This window comes from Arachis hypogaea, chromosome 20 (assembly GCF_003086295.3).
Source record: "Arachis hypogaea cultivar Tifrunner chromosome 20, arahy.Tifrunner.gnm2.J5K5, whole genome shotgun sequence".
NCBI lineage: Eukaryota > Viridiplantae > Streptophyta > Magnoliopsida > Fabales > Fabaceae > Arachis > Arachis hypogaea.
The window spans coordinates 34,425,104-34,445,779 of NC_092055.1; the positions used below are offsets into that span (position 1 = coordinate 34,425,104).

Below are 20,676 nucleotides of genomic sequence, written 5' to 3' on the forward strand. Positions count from 1 at the left end.
TTGTATTGCACTCTATGTTTTTGATGAAATGTCTCTTATAGCTATTAGTTAGATTTTGTTCCTCTTGGCCTAGGTAGAGTAATTAGTGACACTTGAGTTATCTAATTCCTTTGTTGATTGATAATTGGAGAGATTGCTAATTGGTTTGGAGTGCACTAAAGCTAGTCTTTCCTTGGGAGTTGGCTAGGACTTGTGGCTCAAGTCAATTCATCCACTTGACTTTCCTTTCTTTAGTAAGGGTTAACTAAGTGGTAGCAATGAACAATTCTCATCACAATTGAGAAGGATAACTAGGATAGGACTTCTAGTTCTCATATCTTGCCAAGAGCTTTGTTAGTTGTTAGTTTATTTTCTTTGCCATTTATATTTCTTGTCCAAAAGCTTAAAAACCCCAAATATAATTCACAACCAATAACAAGACACTTCATTACAATTCCTAGGGAGAACGACCCGAGGTCCAATACTTCAGTTTATAAATTTAGGGGTTTGTTTTAGTGACAAACAACTTTTTGTATGAAAGGATTAGTGATTGGTTTAGAAACTATACTTGCAACGAGAATTCATTTGTGAATTCTAAACCGTCAAAAATCCATTCGTCAAACGGCGCCATTAATTTGATACGCGAATTTCTACCGATTCAGAATTCCACAAAATATTTCCGCTGTTAGTATAGTCCAAACCGATAGTTAATCCTCAAATCAAATTAAATTTGGTTTTGTCACAAGTACAAACCCCAATAAGAATTAACCGAAGTATTTACACTCCGGGTCATCTCACAAGAAATTGCAATGAAGTGGTCAATTATTGGCTATAAAGGAACAGAGGGGTTTTGGTTTATAAGAGCAACAAGAAAAGGTAAATCAAGCAAGTGATTAAAGAAAGCAAGATAAAGAACTCTTGGCTAAGACTTAGGTAATTGAGATCACCATCCTTATCAACAAATCAAATATTGATAATTATAAGGAACCAAGCTCATTATGTCTACTCACTAAAGCCTTAAGTACGTAATGTCTACTCCTAGGCTTGGAGTATGTCAAATGGCTTGATCAACATCAATCCATAAGTCCCAACCTAGCTACTAATTAACTTAGTAGTAAGCTAGAGTCAATGGTTATCAAATTGATCCCCAAGGGTTCTAGAATTACCAATTCAATGAAGTATAAGGACTCAAGATCACTCAATCCCCTTAGCCTAGGCCAAGGGTCAAGAGAACTACTCAAGAACTATAGGAAACATTCTATTAAACACCTAATATGCAATAAAAGTAATCATCACAAAATGCTAAAATTAAAGAAACCCATAACTAACATAAGCAAGAAATCAACAATAACAATGAAGATAAACATAAAAGAGACATGAAAACATAAAATTGTATTAAAAGGAAATTAGATCCAACAATGTTTATCAACATAAAAGATAGCAAAATGAGAATTTAACACTACAACTAAAGAAACAAGATATAAAAATGAGGAATTGTAGAAGACACAAGATGGAATCATGAAATTGAATCAATATCTACAAGATATTAAACTAATCCTAACCTAATTCTAGAGAGAAGAGGGAGCTTCTCTCTCTAGAAAACTAACTAAAGGCTCATGTTGACTAACTAATTGCTCCCCACTTGCTTGGGCTTCAATTCTGCATGAAATACACTCAGAAACAACTTGGATTTGGGCCTGGGCAGCTCAGAAATCGCCCCCAGCATTTTTCCTTTAAATGGGTCACGTGCGAGTATCGGTGCGTACGCGCCATGTGCGCGTGCGTTTCGATTGGCTGTTTCTTCATCCGCGCGTACGCGTCATGTACGCGTGCGCGTCGCTATGCGATGTCGTTTCTGTGCGCGCGCGCCTTGTACGCTTGCGCGTCCCTTGAAGTATTCCCAATCTTTGTTTTCTCATGCATTCTCCACTTTGTATGCTTTTCTCCTCATTTCTTCTATCCCACACTTGCCTTATGAACCTGAAATCACTCAACAAACACATCAAGGCATCGAATGGAATTAAAGTGAGTTAAAATCACCAAATTAATAGCCTAAAAAGCATGTTTTTACACTTAAGCATAATTCAAGGGAGAATTACAAAACTATGCTATTTCATTGAATAAATGTGGAAAAAGGTGATAAAATCCCCTTAAATAAGTACAAGATAAACCACAAAATTGGGGTTTATCAAGGTCATCTGGCACAACCCTACCCGTCACCAAGTGTTGGTCACCCTGACTAAACAACTCTTTGTGGTCACCCTGGCTCGATGCTCAGCACGAGCATCCCACATCTCATGCCAGCCACTCAAGAAATGCGGGAACCACTCGCCTCACCCAAACCAACCATCGTGCCTATGCATCTCGTCGATGTTCAGAGGCCTGGTCGGAATGTGCTACAGGACACCGAACTGATGTAAAACCCGGTTGACCTGATGCCACTCGATGATAGTGAAGCAGAGAAGCAGACATAAAACCGCCGCCGGGGCTTCAGCCTCAGCTATCCCTGGTGGAACAAGACCATGCAGCTATGGATCAGCATAAGGCGTCCAGTCAACCTGTTCACAAAACGCAAGAAGCATCATATACAAGATAATAAGTTAATTAATATAAAATTATAATTCTTAAATCTTTATGACTTACGTTGAGGATGCCGATCCCATTCAGGGTGCGCCTGTAATGCCTAAGCATGTGCTCGCCTTTGGCATTATCTGGACGGTACTCAACTCACCTACAATATTGCAAATGATTACACATTATTTCTCAATTTTATTAACTAATGAAAAAAAAGTACAAAAAACGAATAATACCTCTCAACTAGCGGGAATCAACGAGTATAAAATCCATCTGGCCATATGATGCTTGATTTCTTGTACGGTTTAAAATTTCACAAATGAAATCTCGTTGCAAGTATAGTTATAAACCAACAAAGAATCCTCACATGCAAAAATATTGGTTGTCACAAGTACAAACCCCAATAAGAATTAACCAAAGTATTTAAACCTCGGGTCATCTCACAAGGAATTGCAATGAAGTGATCAATTATTGGCTATGAAGGAATAGGGGGGTTTGATTTTGATATTGACAAGGATATATAAAAGCAAGAAAGTGAACAACAAGAACTAATAAAATAGAGGAAAGAACTCTTGGCTAGACATAGGTAATTTGAGATCACCATCCTTGTCTACAAACCATATATTGATAATTATGAGGAACCAAGCTCATTAAGTCTACTTCCAAAAGCCTTAAGTACGTTTAATGTCTACTCCTAAGCTCGAAGTACGTCAAATGGCTTGATCAACATCAATCCATAAGTCCTAACCTATCTACTAATTAGATTAGTAGTGGGTTAGTGTCAATGGATATCAAATTACTCACCAAGGGTTCTTAAATCACCAATTCAATGAGACCCAATGACTCAAGGTCACTCAATTCCCTTAGCCTAGGCCAAGAGTAAAGAAAGCTACTCAAAAACTAGTGTAAACATTTTATCAAACACCTAGAGTGCAATAGAAGTAAACATCACAAAATACAAGAATTAAAAGAACCCATAACCAACATAAGCAAGAAATCAATAATAGCAACTAAGATCAACAAAAAAGAACATGGAAACTTAAAATTGCATTAAAAGAAATCAAGCTCCAACAATGGTTCATCAACATAAAAGAGAGCAAAACAAGAGATTAACAAGAGAAACTAAGAAGATTAAGACAATAGAACACTAAAATATAATGAGAATTAAAATCAAAACAAGAATTGAAAGAGAAGTTTGAGAGTGATTAACCTAACTTTACCCTAATTTCTATCCTAAATCTAGAGAGATGAGTGAGCCTCTCTCTCTAGAATTCTACCCCTAAAACATGATGGAAACTAAACCATGACTACTTGGTTCATTCCCCCTTCAATCCTTGGGTTCAATAGCATCAGATTTGAGTTGGATTGGGCCCAAAATGAGCTAGAAATCGCTGGCCATCTATCATGGTGCTGCTCCCACCTGCCGATGTAGCCACCAACAGGATTGCCATCAATCTTGAGTTCCAATTGGTAGGCCACGTCCTGCTGGGTGATAGTCATCTTCCCGCATGGTAGATGAAACGTATGGGACTCAGGTCCCCACCTCTCTATCAACGCTGATGCCAATGACCAATTGTGCTTGAACTCCACCATATACGCCACATGCTCAAACCCGGCTCACCTGAGATATGGTCTAATCTGCTCAGGCGGGTGTCTCATCAAATTCTGTCTGGTGCGCAAGATCCGAGGCACCTACCGAATGGAAAAATAAAAATTTTAAACAAAAGAGGCTCAACACATAAAATTACAAATTCACATTTTATTACAATATAATAAACAAGAGTGATAAAAGTGTACCACTCGATCAAATCTGCCGGCAATGTGCTCAGCCTGATCCAATCTGTAAAGCGTATGCTCGTACCTCAATAACTGTTGGTCTATCTAACTACATTCTAGTAAATAAAATAACATAAACTAAACTCAGTTCCTTTCAAATTAACTAAATTTTTAAAAGACATAATTAAACTAAGGGTTAAGTACGATTTTGTTCCCTAAAGTAGGAGCTGAAAATTTTTTTTGTCCTCAACCTTTTTTTTGCTTACAAAATCGTCCCTGAGATTTAACTTATTTTTAAAACTGCCCTTCGAACCAAAATACCCTTCTCCTTCTTTACCAAAATACCCCATTTCTATTCTTCTTTTTTGTTCTTCTCTATCAACAGCAACAACAACAATAAAATCACCAGTAACAACAACAATGAATCAAAAGAAAAAATAATGAAACACAAGAACAATGAATCTGAATTCGAATCCAAATCAAAAGCACAAGAACAATGAATCAAAAGAAAAAACAATGAAGCCATCTCTTCTTTTTTTTTCCTTCTTCAGCAACAACAATGAAGCAGAAGCATAAGCAGAATTAGAAACAAAAGTTGAAGCAAAATTGGAAATAGAAATAGAAGCAGAAACTGAAGTAACAAAAGCATCAAAATTAAAAGAACAAAGAATCAGATACAGAATTAGAAACAGAAACACATCAAAAGCATCAAAATTAGAAACAGAAGCAGAATCAGATGTGAAAGTAACAAAAGTAGAAGAACAAAGAATCAAAATTAGAAATAATGTGATTAACAAAATCAAAATCAAAATCAAAATTGGTGGATTAACAAAATCAGAATCAGAAACATGTGATTAACAATCTGATTAACAAAACCATAAATAGAAGCAAAATTGGGGATAAACGATGATGCGACATGAAGAGGGAGAAACTGTTGCTGCCATTCGTGCATGTTGCGACCGCTGGAAGGGAGCTGGGAACCGTCGTCGTCACGGTGGGTGGAAGCCGTTGCCGTGCATGCCGCTGCCAGTGGAGTAGAACGTGAGGAAAAAGAGCGGCGAGATCTGGCGGCCAGGACCGAACGACGAGCAACAGCGGCGGCAGCGAAGACTGAACGACGAGTAGCAACAGCGGTGGCAAAAAGCAGCGGCGGATTCCTTCCCCTTCTCTTCCCCACCTTCCCTTCCTCCTCTTCTTCCCAAGAGAAACCCCCCCAGCGTGATTCCCTTCCCCCTTCCCCTTTAATCCGTTTTTATTTTTATATTTTATATTTTTTTAATTAGGAGTAATTTGGTAATAAAAATTAAAATTTTGGTAAAAAGAACGATTTTAAAAATAAGTTAAACCTTAGGGACGATTTTATAAGCAAAAAAAGGTTGAGGATGAAAAAAAATTTTGACCCCACCTTAGGGACCAAAATCGTACTTAACCCTTAAACTAACTAATTGTCTACCTTACATCTTAATCAATTTATAAACTTACTAATTAAAATATAGAACAACCACATGAGACCGTCAACTAACCCTATAAAGATATTAATGAATAATTAACTTATAACTTAATTTTATTAATTATGTGTCATTCTAATCTAATCTAATCCAATTACATATTCAACTAACTCTATAAACATACTAATCAATAATTAACCGATAACTTAATTTTACTAACTATGTATCATTTTAGTTACCATCTAACTCACAACTTATGGCTCCATTTGGTTGATGTATATGATGAGACATAGACACAAAGACACAGACATTAAAGACATGGACATAAAATATTTGTGTCTATGTATTATGTTTGACAAAAATAAGGAACAAGACACACATATTTAAAAAATACTGAATTACCCTTCATTCAACCACAAGTTTTACTACATCACTGTACACCCATTATCCTAAACACTACATGTCATCCTCATTAAATTTTTATTTCTTCTAATATTTTTTATTTCTTCCAATATCATCTTAAATTATCATTTAACTATTAAATATATAATTTTTTTAAAAAAATAAAAAACTAAAGCTCAGAATTTATCAAAAATTAATAAAAATTTAAATAAATAAAAAAATTAAATGTACAATATTTTTTTTGAAGAAAATAGAAGGATAAATTTGGTTGTAGAATCAGAAAAAGGAAGAGGAAAAAGAAAGATTTGGAGAGATAAGAGGACAAATTTAAAAATTGAATAAAGGTAAAAGAGTAAAAAATTAGTGTCTCACAAGTTGTGTCTCAGTGTCTCACCAAATTGGAGGTACACAAATTTAGTGTCTTCGTATTCATTCGTGTCTTCCCGTGTCCTTCAAAAATCTTTGTCTCACTAAACCAAACAGCATACATGTGGCACCGTGTCCATGTCTCAATGAGACATGGACATCAACCAAACACTACCTAAACTAACTATTGCGACTAAACTAATTAATAATTAACTAATAACTTACTCTAATTAACATGTTATAAACAGTAAACAATAACTGTATTTGAAAACAAAAACATAAAAAATCTAACTAATATGTTATATACTCTAACTAACATATAAACAGTAAATAGTAACTCTAACTAACATGTTAAATACTGACCTAAAGCTGCCGATATAGTGCATAACGAATTTTACGGATGTCGAAAAGCAGAAAATCTTAAAGAGAAAACTCTGAATATCACAAGGGAAGGAGAAATAAGAGAGATTTAGAAGGAGGAAAGGGAGGAAATGGATTGGCCCCACGATTTTTATAGTGTGCCGAACTCAACTTGAAGTTCGCCTTGGGATGCGGCAAACTTCATATAAATTATGAAGTTCGCTGGGGGATTTTATAAACCATAAAACACTGGCAAGTGCACCGGGTTGGATCAAGTAATACCTCAAGTGACTGAGGGTCGATCCTACGAAGATTAATGGATCAAGCAAATAATGATCAATTAACTATTCTAGTCAGACAATCAAGAATAATTGTTTGAATAATAAAATAGCATGAAAACGGAAAATTTAACAAAAGCAAACAAAACTTGGTTGAGAAAGTAAGATAATAAAGGTGATTAAGGTATCAAAGATGTTCACTCCTTAGGAAAATCCTTGTATTTATTTATACGAGGTATGCAAGGATTAATCCGGACAAATCATAAATAATCAAATTCCAATTCCTTAGTAATTTAATTTCTCTTTGACTTAATTAACTGCAAATTCCTTAGTCAATTACTTAAGAAAAAGAGGTGAAACACAATTTTAATTCAAATTCAAGTAAGATTCAAAAATAGTCCTTAGATTGAATTATATGTCACGTATTCAAGCTAGTCCTAACAATTAAAACTCATAGTGTCGCACACTTTTTAAACCTATTCCTAGTGTAATAAAAAAGTAGTGTGAAAGAGTTTTTAAACTAATTCAAATATTAATTTTTTCCAAAACAATAATCCAAAACGGAGTTAGAATATTTTTCAACAATTCTAAATCTTAAGGGATGAAGAACGAAAACTCAATCATGAATTAAATCAAAGTATAAACCTCATATAAAATAGAACACTTAGATTAATAACCCATAAAAAGATTAACAAAGCTCCTAACCTTAACCAAGGAGATTAGTGGCTCATGCTTGAGAAAACAAAAACCAAAAATATGAGAAAATGGCCCAGGGCTAATCCCTCGGATGCTTTTAGGATCCTTATATACTAAGGGAAAATAAACTAAATTATTAAATTCAAACTTAAATTTAAAAACAAAACAAAATCAAATCAAATCAAATCAAATCTTCCGCGTTAAATCTTCAACTTTGTATCTTCTTTTCAAAGATTTGGTGGTCTCAAATTGTATTCTGAATGGGCTTGGAGTAGCAAAAAGGATTAATTATAAAATTTGGGCCAATTGACATGCTTTTCCTATGAAATGTCACGTTTTGCATGCAGGAAGCATGCATTCCTGGAGGTGGGTCTTCATTGGCATGTAACACCCCCTTATGGTGTGTGGAATGCCCAGCTTTTGTCTCGGTGTGTGGCATGCCATGTGTTGCCGTTTAATGCCCTTGTATTCTGGTTCCTGGAACTCCAAGTGGGGTCTTTAAAGGGGTCTTCTGAAAATTTGGCCCAGTGTGTAACGTTGGTTTTGGTGTGTGACACGCCACACAATAAAACATAGTCCTAGGTGGTGGAGATGGCGTGTGACACGCCCAAAGTGTGGCATGCAACATCCTTGTTAATTTTGCTCAAAAAGGGCTTGAAGGCGTGTGAGAGCTACACGCCCTTGTAACTTGGCGTGTAACACACCATATTGATTTATGATTCACTTGGTTTTATGCATGCTTTGCTTGCTTCTTAATATATTAATGTCACCCGCATGCTTTATACTTAGTTCATATTAATAATCTCATGCATGCCTCCTTTAATTTGATTCATGCCAATTAATTAGCACATGCATGCCTCGATGATTAACATGCTTCTTTGGGTCTTTCTTCGTGTTTCATGCCTGCATGCTTGTATCTAATACTTCATATAACGTTATTGATATTGGCGTGTAACACATTGTTGAGTGGCATGTGAGACGCTCACATTCACCGGGTCGCGTGTACGCGTAGGGGTGGCAGGAGTACCAGAACTCGCGGGTATCCGACCCACCCCTACCCGACCGGGGCAGGTTTAAATTCGACCCAGATCCCAGAAACACACACAGCAACCATCCCTCATACCCACTTACCCATATCACAGAAACACACACAGCAGCCACCTTGCTCACCGTCGTTGCTCAGTTGCTCACCTTGCCGCTCTCCCTCACCGAACTCACTTCGCTTGCACTTCTCTCGTTTGCCGTCACTCTCTTCGCCGCTCGTCTCTTCGAGTTGTGGTCTCCGTTCCCTCCTTCCTCTGTCGTCACGTCACTGGTTAGCAGCAAGCACTCCTCTTTCACTCACTACTTATAGTTTATTGGCTTGCTCTGCGCTTCTTGCCTTCTCCAGATTTGTTTTCTTTGAGTTAATTTATAATTTATTTTTGTATGTTAAAACAGTTAAACTTGCCTTTTGTATGTAATTTATTTTTGTTTTCTCTGAAATTATCTATTACTTCTCATTTTTTATGTTAAATATATATCATATGGCTTTCCTGTTTAAGCATTGTTTATGGCTTTCCTGTTTAATAATTTCTAGGAATCAAGATACTTGTGGTAGTTATAAAATTAAAGGATGATTATTAAGGTTTTCAAGTTTTCTTTTGGGTCTGATTTAGAGTCAGTCAATGAATGTTATCCTTCTGTATATTCTTGTGATTTGTGCTTGATTAGTTATAACTGATTTCAATCTAACACCATCAAATCATCATGCTTGCTATGTATACACATGAAATTCATTTAGGTAATGTTTACTCCCACTTTTCCCCTGACCAAACATACCCTTAGGCCTTAATGTAGTGTTTTCACCCAAGATACCTTTAAAATAGGCAAGTTCAATCATAGTTCTGATGTGAAATAGTGTAGTAGAATAATTGTTAATAGAAATCAATTGTTGACCTAATCAAACTAGATGACAATAGGGGTCTACTTGGTTGAAAATCATTTTCCCTTGCTGCTTATAATGACATATGAGAATGAGTGATTCACTTGGCTGATATTTATCATACCTCTATAACGTGCATGATTTTCACTTAATCTTTCTCTTTAGCTCTCTTATGGTTTCTAATTGGGTTTTGCATCCTGTGGACAATGGAACTTGTTCACATGAAAGGTACTAATGAATTTGATTTTGCATTGTGTTCTAAAGGTTGCACAATCTTTTCTTCCATTAAGTTGCTCCTCATTTTAAGAAGATTTTGTTACTCTTATTTTATACCATGAATTTTATTAGAATTAACATTGAATAAACTAAAACATTTTTTGAAAGTTAGTTCTTGCCAAGCATATTTAAGTATTTAGAGAAGAGACTCCAATGTGATATTATTTATCATATTTAAGTTAGTTCTCATTAATTTATTAATTGTTATCTCTTTGATTTTCAGGTTTGAATTTTGACCTCCAAACTTTTAATGATGATGAAGATGTTGAAAGTGATCAAGTATAAGGATTGAAGACTCTTATATTTAATTATGTAATATTTTTATTATGGTGTTAAATTTGTAGTAATCAAACATTAACTTTTTTTACTCTCAAGTTATTTGACATTGTGTGAATTTTATGTTTGTATTTTAATTTAAGTATGAATTTTAAATTTTTATCTTAATTTATATATGAACATTTAAAAATTAAAATGTTATTTAATTTTTATAGGGGCGGGGCGGGTACCCGCAGGGGCGAGTTAGGGAGAACAGTTTACTACTCGCGGGTAGTAGAAGGGTAAAAGGAGGGCGGGGCGGGGTTGGGTAGGGCAAAAACCCGCCCCTACCCACCTCATTGCTACCCCTACGTACGCGTGAGGCATGCGTATGCGTGACCATGTAGAAAATCTTAAGTTGCGCGTACGCCTGCGGCATGCGTACGCGTGAGTCCCATATCGAAAGCATTTCAAAATGGAATGCCCATACTCCCCGGCATGCAACACGCCACTTTGTTGTGCTTCCAAGGGTCTTTTCTTCATGGGCCACGCTTTCAAAAGCGTGGCCTAAGGCTCCAAAGTGTATCCTAAGCTTCAAAGCATGCCAAACTTTCTCTTTTGCTTCTTTTGAGCTTGTTTTGTGCTTTTTGCTTCTTTTTTTATTATTTTCTACAAAATTTATCAAATCAAAAGATCAAAGCAATATCCAACTTAAGCACCAAAACACTCTATAATTAAGCATTATGTATTTATTTCTTATATGAAAAAGCATAGAAAAAACATAGCATGATGCACACGCATCACAACACCAAACTTAAACTTTGCTTGTCATCAATCAAATAAAGAATCATGCAGTGTAATTTTGACAATCCAAGGTGAAAAGAATAGTAATTTTTAATGTTCAAGATTGGCTAGTTTACTATGCATGCAATAATCACAAAAGAATTTAAATGATTGATGTTTCTATCTTGATCACTTTATGAAATCTTTTCTTATATTCCTTCCTTGAAATAAGCTTTTCTCTTTTTTTTTTCTTAGCTTAGCTTCTTGGGTGCTTTGCACCATTTGTTTTTAGCTTCGACTCTAAATGGTTTATTTTCAAGTATTACCGCCTAATACATAAGCACCATAAGCATATAACTAGAGAACTCTTTAAGCTTTGGTTTTGCTTCTTTTTTTTACTCTTTAATCATTGATGCTCAGAGCCTTGAGCTTTGAGGGAGTGCTTTACACTTGAGCCTAGCCTTGTCTCTAAGTGTTTTGTTTTCAAACTTTTTTCTTGTTACATAAACACCTCAAGTACTTGACTAATAAATTGTCATTGGTACTCAGAGCCTTCAGCTTTCTCATTCTTTCCCCTTTTATTCTTTCTTGAAAATTACTTAATTTGCGTCTTCAAGGTTTTTAAAATTTCAAAAATTTCATAAAATATTCCAGATGAAAACTTCAATAAAAAAATTCAACTGTGCTTGAGCAAAAATAGTCATGCTAGCCTTCCAATACTTATATGCTCATGTTGTCTTCTTCTTTAATTACCTTGTTTGTTTATAATCATGATGCTTAATTGCTTTGACTCACAAATTTCAAGATGGTAATTATGATGTAAAGCAATATGTTACAATTCAAACTTAGACCATGCTTATCTAAAAGGAAGAACACACATGCATATAAAAGAAATGGAAGACAATCATACAATCAAGAGTACAGGAAACAAATAAGAGGAAAAAGAACTTAACCACCTTGTAGATCTTCATCATCATTGTTGTCGTTTTCCTTATATTTTCTTCCTCCGTCATCCTCTTTATCTCCTTTTAGGCTATGTAGAGCATAGCCTTCAACACCAAACTTAGAATGATTGCTTGTCCTCGAGAAATAAAAAAAATAGTGGTGATGGACTAAGGAGTAATCATGATTATCTAGTAAAAGCAATTGAATAATGTGGAAACTTATCCAAGTAAAACAAACAGGATTAAGAACTAAATGAAAGTAAAGCTAAAACAATGTAACATAAATAAGTTGCTAATGTGTTTGCATGGGGGTTGAACCTTGCATGAGTAAAGTGTGGTAACACCAAACTTGGTGTGAGAACATCAAACTTAGTGTGACACAATGAATATGAACTTGGGCCAAGTACCCAGTGAAATACAAGTCTCCTGTTGGTGTTGCACACCAAACTTATTCTATGAAACACATACACAACTTGAAACAAAGTTAAAAAAAAACATGAATGAAAAGAAAATACCAAACATTGGGTTGCCTCCCAACAAGCGCTTCTTTAACGTCACTAGCTTGACGATTGTTCTTGAATTTTCTTCCTCTTATTCCAGTTGGTTAAAAGAAATGACTTCAAGGGAGAAGAGAAGAAAATTGATGTCTCCTGTTTTGATTGCCTCCTGATGAGCGGATAATTTATACGCTTTTTGGCATTATTTTTAGTATGTTTTTAGTGGAATCTAGTTACTTTTAGGGATGTTTTCATTAGTTTTTATGTTAAATTCATATTTCTGGACTTTACTATGAGTTTGTGTCTTTTTCTGTGATTTCAGGTATTTTCTGGCTGAAATTGAGGGACTTGAGCAAAAATCAGATTCAGAGGTTGAAGAAGGACTGCTGATGCTGTTGGATTCTGACCTCCCTGCACTCAAAATGGCGCGCTTTCAATTGCGTTGGAAAGTCGACATCCAGGGCTTTCCAGCAATATATAATAGTCCATACTTTGGCCGAGTTTAGATGATGTAAAAGGGCGTTGAACGCCAGTTCTATGCTGCTGTCTGGAGTTAAACGCCAGAAACACGTCACAAGCCAGAGTTGAACGCCAGAAATACGTTACAAACTGGCGTTCAACTCCAAGATTGACCTCTACACGTGTAACATTCAAGCTCAGCCCAAGCACACACCAAGTGGGCTCCGGAAGTGGATTTATGCATCAATTACTTACTTCTGTAAACCCTAGTAACTAGTTTAGTATAAATAGGACTTTTTACTATTGTATTAGACATCTTTTGATCATTTTTAGATCTCTAGACCTCTATGGGAGGCTGGCCACTCGGCCATGCTTACCCTCTATTCACTTATGTATTTTTCAATGGTAGAGTTTCTACACTCCATAGATTAAGGTGTGGAGCTCTGCTGTTCCTCAAAGATTAATGCAAAGTACTACTGTTTTTCTATTCAATTCAACTTATTCCGCTTCTAAGATATTCATTCGCACTTCAACATGAATGTGATGAACATGACAATCATCATCATTCCCTATGAACGCGTGCCTGACAACCACTTCCGTTCTACCTTAGATTGAATGAGTATCTCTTGGATCTCTTAATCAGAATCCTCGTGGTATAAGCTAGATTGATGGCGGCATTCATGAGAGTCCGGAAAGTCTAAACCTTGTCTGTGGTATTCCGAGTAGGACTCTGGGATTGAATGACTGTGACGAACTTCAAACTCGCGAGTGCTGGGCGTAGTGACAGACGCAAAAGGAGGGTGAATCCTATTCAAGTATGATCGAGAACCTCAGATGATTAGCCGTGCTGTGACAGAGCATTTGGACCATTTTCACAAGAGGATAGGATGCAGCCATTGACAAGGGTGATGCCTCCAGACGATTAGCCATGCAGTGACAGCGCATCGGACCATTTTCCAGAGAGGATAAAAAGTAGCCATTGACAACAGTGATGTCCTTACATAAAGCCAGCCATGGAAAGGAGTAGGATTGATTGGATGAAGATAGCAGGAAAGCAGAGGTTCAGAGGAACGAAAGCATCTCTATGCGCTTATCTGAAATTCTCACCAATAATTTACATAAGTATTTCTATCCTTATTTTATTATATATTTTCGAAAACTCCAATACTATTTTATATCCGCCTAACTGAGATCTACAAGGTGACCATAGCTTGCTTCATACCAACAATCTCCGTGGGATCGACCCTTACTCACGTAAGGTTTATGACTTGGACGACCCAGTGCACTTGCTGGTTAGTTGTATCGAAGTTGTGAATGAAAAATAATTTATCAAGACATGCATACAGAGTTTTTGGCGCCGTTGCCTGAGAGTTCTCTAATTAACTGGAGTATGAATTCCCTTGATTGATTTCCTCTCTTTCTTCTGTAGGATCTTGCATTGTATGTATTGGGAAGGAATTTGCTTATTTCTCTATCACATGCTTAATGATCAAGTCTAGATGTTTCTCTATATTTTTGAAACTCATTCTCATCTTATGTGTGCAACTTTGAACAGTATTCTCAAATTCTTTCATGGCAAGCTCAAGAGCTAATGGTTCTTGCTATGAATAAGGAGGTGACGGTTCTTGATATGCATAGAGAGGTGGTGGTTGTTAGTATGAATAAGGAGATGACGGTTCTTGATAAATGGAATATGGAGCATTGTAGCTTCCTTGGTTTTGACCTTACCAACCAAAACTGGGTAATTCATCCATCCACAATAATATGAATCATCTTTGAGTATGAGTAGTAACTCGTGTAGTCTCTCTCCATTATTTTCCTTAGCACAAAATACAAAATCAAATCAAACGCACCATGTGGTAAATAGAAAGGAAACAAAGAACGAATAGAAGAAAATAAAATATTTTTTTGGAAATAGAAGAGAAATAGACAAAAATGCCTAATCTAGGTAATCAATTGATTGGTAGTTTGTTAATCACAATTAATTCCCGGCAATAGCACCAAAAACTTAATGCAGATTTTATAAACCATAAAACACCGGCAAGTGCACCGGGTCGTATCAAGTAATACCTCAGGTGAGTGAGGGTTGATCCCACGAAGATTAATGGATCAAGCAAACAATGGTCAATTAACTATTCTAGTCAGACAATCAAGAATAAGTGTTTAAATAATAAAATAGCATGAAAATGGAAAATTAAACAAAAACAAACAAAACTTGGTTGAGAAATTAAGATAATAAAGGAGATTAAGGTATCAGAGATGTTCACTCCTTAGGAAAACAATCCTTGTGTTTATTTATACGAGGTATGCAAAGATTAATCACGACGAATCATAAATAATCAAATTCTAATTCCTTGATAATTTAATTTCTCTTTGACTTAATTAACCGCTAATTCCTTAGTCAATTACTTAAAAAAAGAGGTGAATCACAATTCTGATTCAAATTCAGGTAAGATTCAAAGATAGTCCTTAAGTTGAATTATATGTCACGTATTCAAGCTAGTCTTAACAATTGAAACTCACAAAGTGTCGCGCACTTTTTGAACCTATTCCTAGTGTAATCAAAGAGTAGTGTGAAAGAGTTTTCAAGCTAATTCAAATATTAATTTTTTTTTCAAAACAATATTTAGAATCCAAAATGGGGTTAGAATATTTTTCAACAATTCTAAATCTTTAGGGATGAAGAACGAAAACTCAATCATTAATTAAATCAAAGTATAAACCTCATATAAAATAGAACACTTAGATTAATAACCCATAAAAGGATGAAAAGAACTCCTAGCCTTAACCAAGGAGATTAGTGGCTCATGGTTAAGAAAACAAAAACCAAAAATATGAGAAAATGGCCCAGGGCTAATCCCCCGGATGGTTTTAGGATCCTTATATACTAAGGGAAAATAAACCTAATTATTAAATTCAAACTTAAATTTAAAAACAAAACAAAATCAAATCAAATCAAATCAAATCTTCCGCATTAAATCTTCAACTTTGTATCTTCTTTTCAAAGTTTAGGTGGTCCCAAATTGCATTCTGAATGGATTGGAATGGCAAAATTATTAATTATGAAAATTGGGTCAATTGACATGCTTTTCCTGTGAAATGTCACGCTTTGCATGCAAGGAGCATGCATTCCTGGAGATGGGTCTTCATTGGCGTGTAAGCCCCCCCCCCCTATGGTGTGTGGAATGCCCAGTTTTTGTCTTGCCATGTGTTACGCCATGTGTTGGCGTTTAACGCCCTTGTATTTTGGTTCCTGAAACTCCAAGTGGAGTCTTTAAAATGGTCTTCTGAAAACTTGGTCCAGCGTATAACGCTGGGCTTTGGCGTGTGACACGCCACACAATAAAACATGGTCCTGAAAGGTGAAGATGGCGTGTGACACGCCCAAAGTATTGTGTGCAACGCCCTTGTTAATTTTGCTCAAAAAGGGCTCGAAGGCGTGTGAGAGCTACACGCCCTTGTAACTTGGCGTGTAACACACCATATTGATTTATGCTTCATTTGGTTTTATGCATGCTTAGCTTGATTCTTCATATATTAACGTCACCTACATGCTTTATACTTGGTTCATATTAATAATCTCATGCATGCCTCCTTTAATTTGATTCACGCCAATTAATTAGCACATGCATGCCTCGATGATTAACACATGCTTCTTTGGTTCTTTCTTCGTGTTTCATGCATGCATGCTTGTATCTAAGACTTCATATAACGTTATTGATATTGGCATGTAACACACCGCTGAATGGCGTGTGAAATGCCCACATTCGCCGGGTCGCACGTACGCGTGAGGCATGCATACGCGTGACCATGTAGAAAATCCTAAGTTGCGTGTACGCCTACGGCATGCGTACACGTGAGTCCCGTATCGAAGGCGTTTCAAAATGGAACGCCCATACTCCCTGGCGTGCAACACTCCCCTTTGTTGTGCTTCCAGGTGTCTTTTCTTCAGGACCACGCTTTCAAAAGCGTGGCCTGTAACACCCTATCATACAGAGCTTTACACCTAGGATGTAAAACAGAGGTGGCGAGACATTACGACCTCTAAAAGCAAAAATATATTTATATAATATAGCGAGGATATTTTTATCTAGGAGCCTTTAAAGAAAGGTATTAAACAAACTTGTTAAACAGAAAAGTGCATCACTCTCGAAAATAATAAATGTATACCAGACATGATAAGAGTAAAGCGACATATATACATATATACGTAGGAAGAGAATTCCAGAGATACAAATAACAAAGCTTTTGACTCGGCTTGCAAAATTAAAACCGGCCAGAGCATATGTACATATATACAAAATAAAACCCAAAAGACCCAAAAGACAGTTTATAGAACCTATTTTTTTAAATCAACCTCTAAGAGGGATAAAGCATAATATACATATACAATGGAGATATAAGAGTATTTATATATACATCAGAACCACAATAAAATTCCAACACAAAAATCTTCGCTTTCAGAAGCTCCCAATATGCCTCTGTGAGGTATCTCATGTCCTGTATATGAAAACCACAAAATATGTATGGAATGAGAACCGAAGGTTCTCAGCATGGTAACGATACCCACAAAACTAACATATAATGTCCCGGAATAGCCAGAGACGATCCTAGAACTTCCGACAATAGATTCAAACTTAAAACTAAAATTGGAAACCATAAACAGGGTAGGATATCTAAGGCTCTTATCTCTAATTCCTTTCTAACTTAAACCCTAATTGCCGCCTTCCTCCAATCCTCCAAAGCTCCAATGCACAGACAAGAAATACAGACAAAGCAAACACAAATAGGATATAGATACAGCAAATAGAATATATGGCAGTTAAGCAAGAATGTCAATTACGCAAACCCAAGAATGCAAAACCAAACAAGACACTCAAATGCATATGATGCATGCCTTTTCTACTGGCCGTGAGCTCACCTGTCGGTTACTTTGCCAGAACCCGACACATCCGGTAGCTAACCCGGATATCGTCCTCTTGAAAATCGGTGGGCGGTACACCACGAGGAACCCCACCTGGCGGCCAGTACACCACCACGAATCCCACCATTGCAAGTGGTACACCACCACAAACCTCGCAAGATCTTCAATTGGAAAACAACACATACATGTAGGCGGTAAACTACCACGAACCCCACAAAGCATTCTCATTTAAAAATATGTGGGCAGTACACCGCCACGAACCCCACACAATATTCTTTTCTAAAAATATGTGGGCGGTACACCACCACGAACCCCACATACATCTCGACACTAGGCAAGCGGTAAACCACTACGAACCTTGTCAGGTCAAGCTCAAAACAAATTCATTTTCAAATTCATTATAACTCATTCATTCATATCCAAACATTATATTGCATAATCATTAACTTCCATATATATATATATATATATATATATATATATACATACTACCCCAATAAGCTTAACAACTTTAACTCATAGTTAACCAAACTCAACCTCAACATTCACATTCAATCAACCTCAACATTCACATTCAATTCACAATCATATACCCAACTATCATCATTCTCACCTCAAAAGCACCATAATCTATATAACATACCTCATTATTCATCAAGCTATCATCATCATTGTTCGTCATTAATTTACGTCAAAGAAATCTACATCTCATGCTCATACAATAACTATCAATCCAACCAACCAATTCAACACCCATATACATCAAATTCGACAATTATCCTCATTATTTACTAATCACAACAATTCACATATTCATCCAATCCTACGGTCGACTAGCTTAAGTCTTTACGACACATTATATTTTAGTTACGAGAAACCTAAACCATACCTTGGTTGATTTCTCCCTAAGCTCAAAACCACCAAAATTCAAGCTTTAAAGACTCCAATTCACACCTAATGGTTCCAGCCACCAAAGGTTTGTTCCAAGAGCTCCAATTTGACAAATTCAACTCTAATTCAAGATAAATTCAATTAGTTCATATAATTCAATAATTTGGCACAAGGGCACACTTAATTGGGCAAACCACAAGGGTTTAGAGTTTCCTTACCTTACCCATTGATGATTGGGCTAAAATCCAACAATTATCCAATGTTAGATTATACCTAAACTACCACAATCATCAAAATCACTCAATACACATACAAAAACGTGAAACAAAAAGGAGATCAGAAACTGGGCGCAAAATTTCTTACCACTTTGTTTAGATAGAATTGAAGAGAACTTCGAGACAAATACGTGCCCGCAAACAACTCGTCAATCGGAGCTCTGGATTGAAAGTTACGGTGAATTGAAATCGGAATCCCTTCCCTCAGCGTGTATTCCCTTGATTTGGGGATGAACAATGCTGAATTTGGCTTATATACTTGGGCCTTGGGTTCGGTTTGGACCCGGTTCAACCAGTATGGTCCGACGACATAATTTTGGGCCAAAATTTTTTAAAATTAGTGTCAAACTTTATATTTTAATCATTTCTAATTCATGAAACTATAAAATTTAATTTTCTAATTTCTTTAAATAATAATTAATTTATTAGTTAATTATTTATTAATTACTCGGGGTTTACATGGCCTAAGGCTCTAAAGTGTGCCAAACTTTCTCTTTTGCTTTTTTTGAGCTTGTTTTGTGCTTTTTAATTCTTTTTCTATTATTTTCTACAAAATTCATCAAATCAAAAGGTCAAAAAAAATATCCAACTTAAGCACCAAAACACTCTATAATTAAGCATTATGCATTTATTTCTTATATGAAAAAGCATCCCTCAGATGTACTCTATTAAAATTATAGAGTTTGTGACGGGTGCCGCGAACTTGTCTTAAATAAAAAAAAATGCGTATCTGAAAATTTAAAATTGGAATAACGAGTTTTAGGAAACAATAATTTTTTTAGTTTATTTTTAAAAAAACCCTTAAAATATAATGCACAAAATTATAATTCTTTTTACATTGGTTACATATGGGTATTTCAACCCAACTTTTTCATATTACCAATGAAATTGTGAGCTTATTGGCTTAAACTAAAAAGTTTTGCGACGGTTAGAAAATGGATATTGAATATTTTAATTTAAATAAAAAAATTCATTGGTTAAATATGAGTATTTAAGTCCAAATTTTTTATAAGGTAAAATATTATTTTGGTTCTAACGTTTGAGCTAAATCCTAATTTGGTTTCTAATGTTTCAAACATCTTATTTTTGTCGCATAAAATTTTAATCGGATTCAATATTGTCCCATTATTAAATTTGACACAAATAACTAACATATTGAAGAGGCAACAACATTCGATTTCACTATTTTTCTTAGATTTTGGAATATTGATGATTGATTGTTAAGGTTTGAGGTTTATACAAAAATAAGAATGAAAATAAGAAGTGTTACAAGAAAATTTTGGTTATGTTTCTCTAAAAAATGTTGTTAACGTTCGCGTCACTCACTCCGCTAATTATTCATATTAAATTTAAAGGTTTGAATCCATTCGAAACGTTTTAGAACTAAAATAGAACATTTAAAACATTAAGAATCAAATCAAGATTTAGCCTAAATGTTAAAGGCTAAAATTTTTATATATGAATAATTTTAGTGTGAAATAAGAGAATATTTAATATTTTACATACTATAATAATTATACACAACGTTATTGACGTTTTGTAAAAAAATATTATTTTAATTATGAAAAG

The 20,676-nt window shown here is 35.5% G+C and overlaps 2 long non-coding RNA genes across 3 annotated transcripts; one reads left to right on the plus strand and one right to left on the minus strand.

The window, feature by feature from the left end:
- Nucleotides 1-1,484: 1,484 nt before the first annotated feature.
- LOC112786785 (uncharacterized) lies at nucleotides 1,485-7,958 on the minus strand. Of its 2 annotated transcripts, XR_011878869.1 has the most exons (6): nucleotides 7,889-7,952; nucleotides 6,909-7,209; nucleotides 4,351-4,445; nucleotides 2,790-4,245; nucleotides 2,623-2,710; nucleotides 1,488-2,537 (listed from the first exon to the last, which is right to left on the minus strand). It is a non-coding gene; the product is annotated as an uncharacterized lncRNA (long non-coding RNA). The 2 variants fall into 2 exon arrangements; XR_003194325.3 differs by lacking the exon at nucleotides 6,909-7,209 and having other exon boundaries at nucleotides 1,485-2,537; nucleotides 7,889-7,958.
- Nucleotides 7,959-8,725: 767 nt separating this feature from the next.
- LOC112786784 (uncharacterized) lies at nucleotides 8,726-10,545 on the plus strand. The gene is made up of 2 exons (XR_003194324.3): nucleotides 8,726-9,194; nucleotides 10,303-10,545. It is a non-coding gene; the product is annotated as an uncharacterized lncRNA (long non-coding RNA).
- Nucleotides 10,546-20,676: the final 10,131 nt, after the last annotated feature.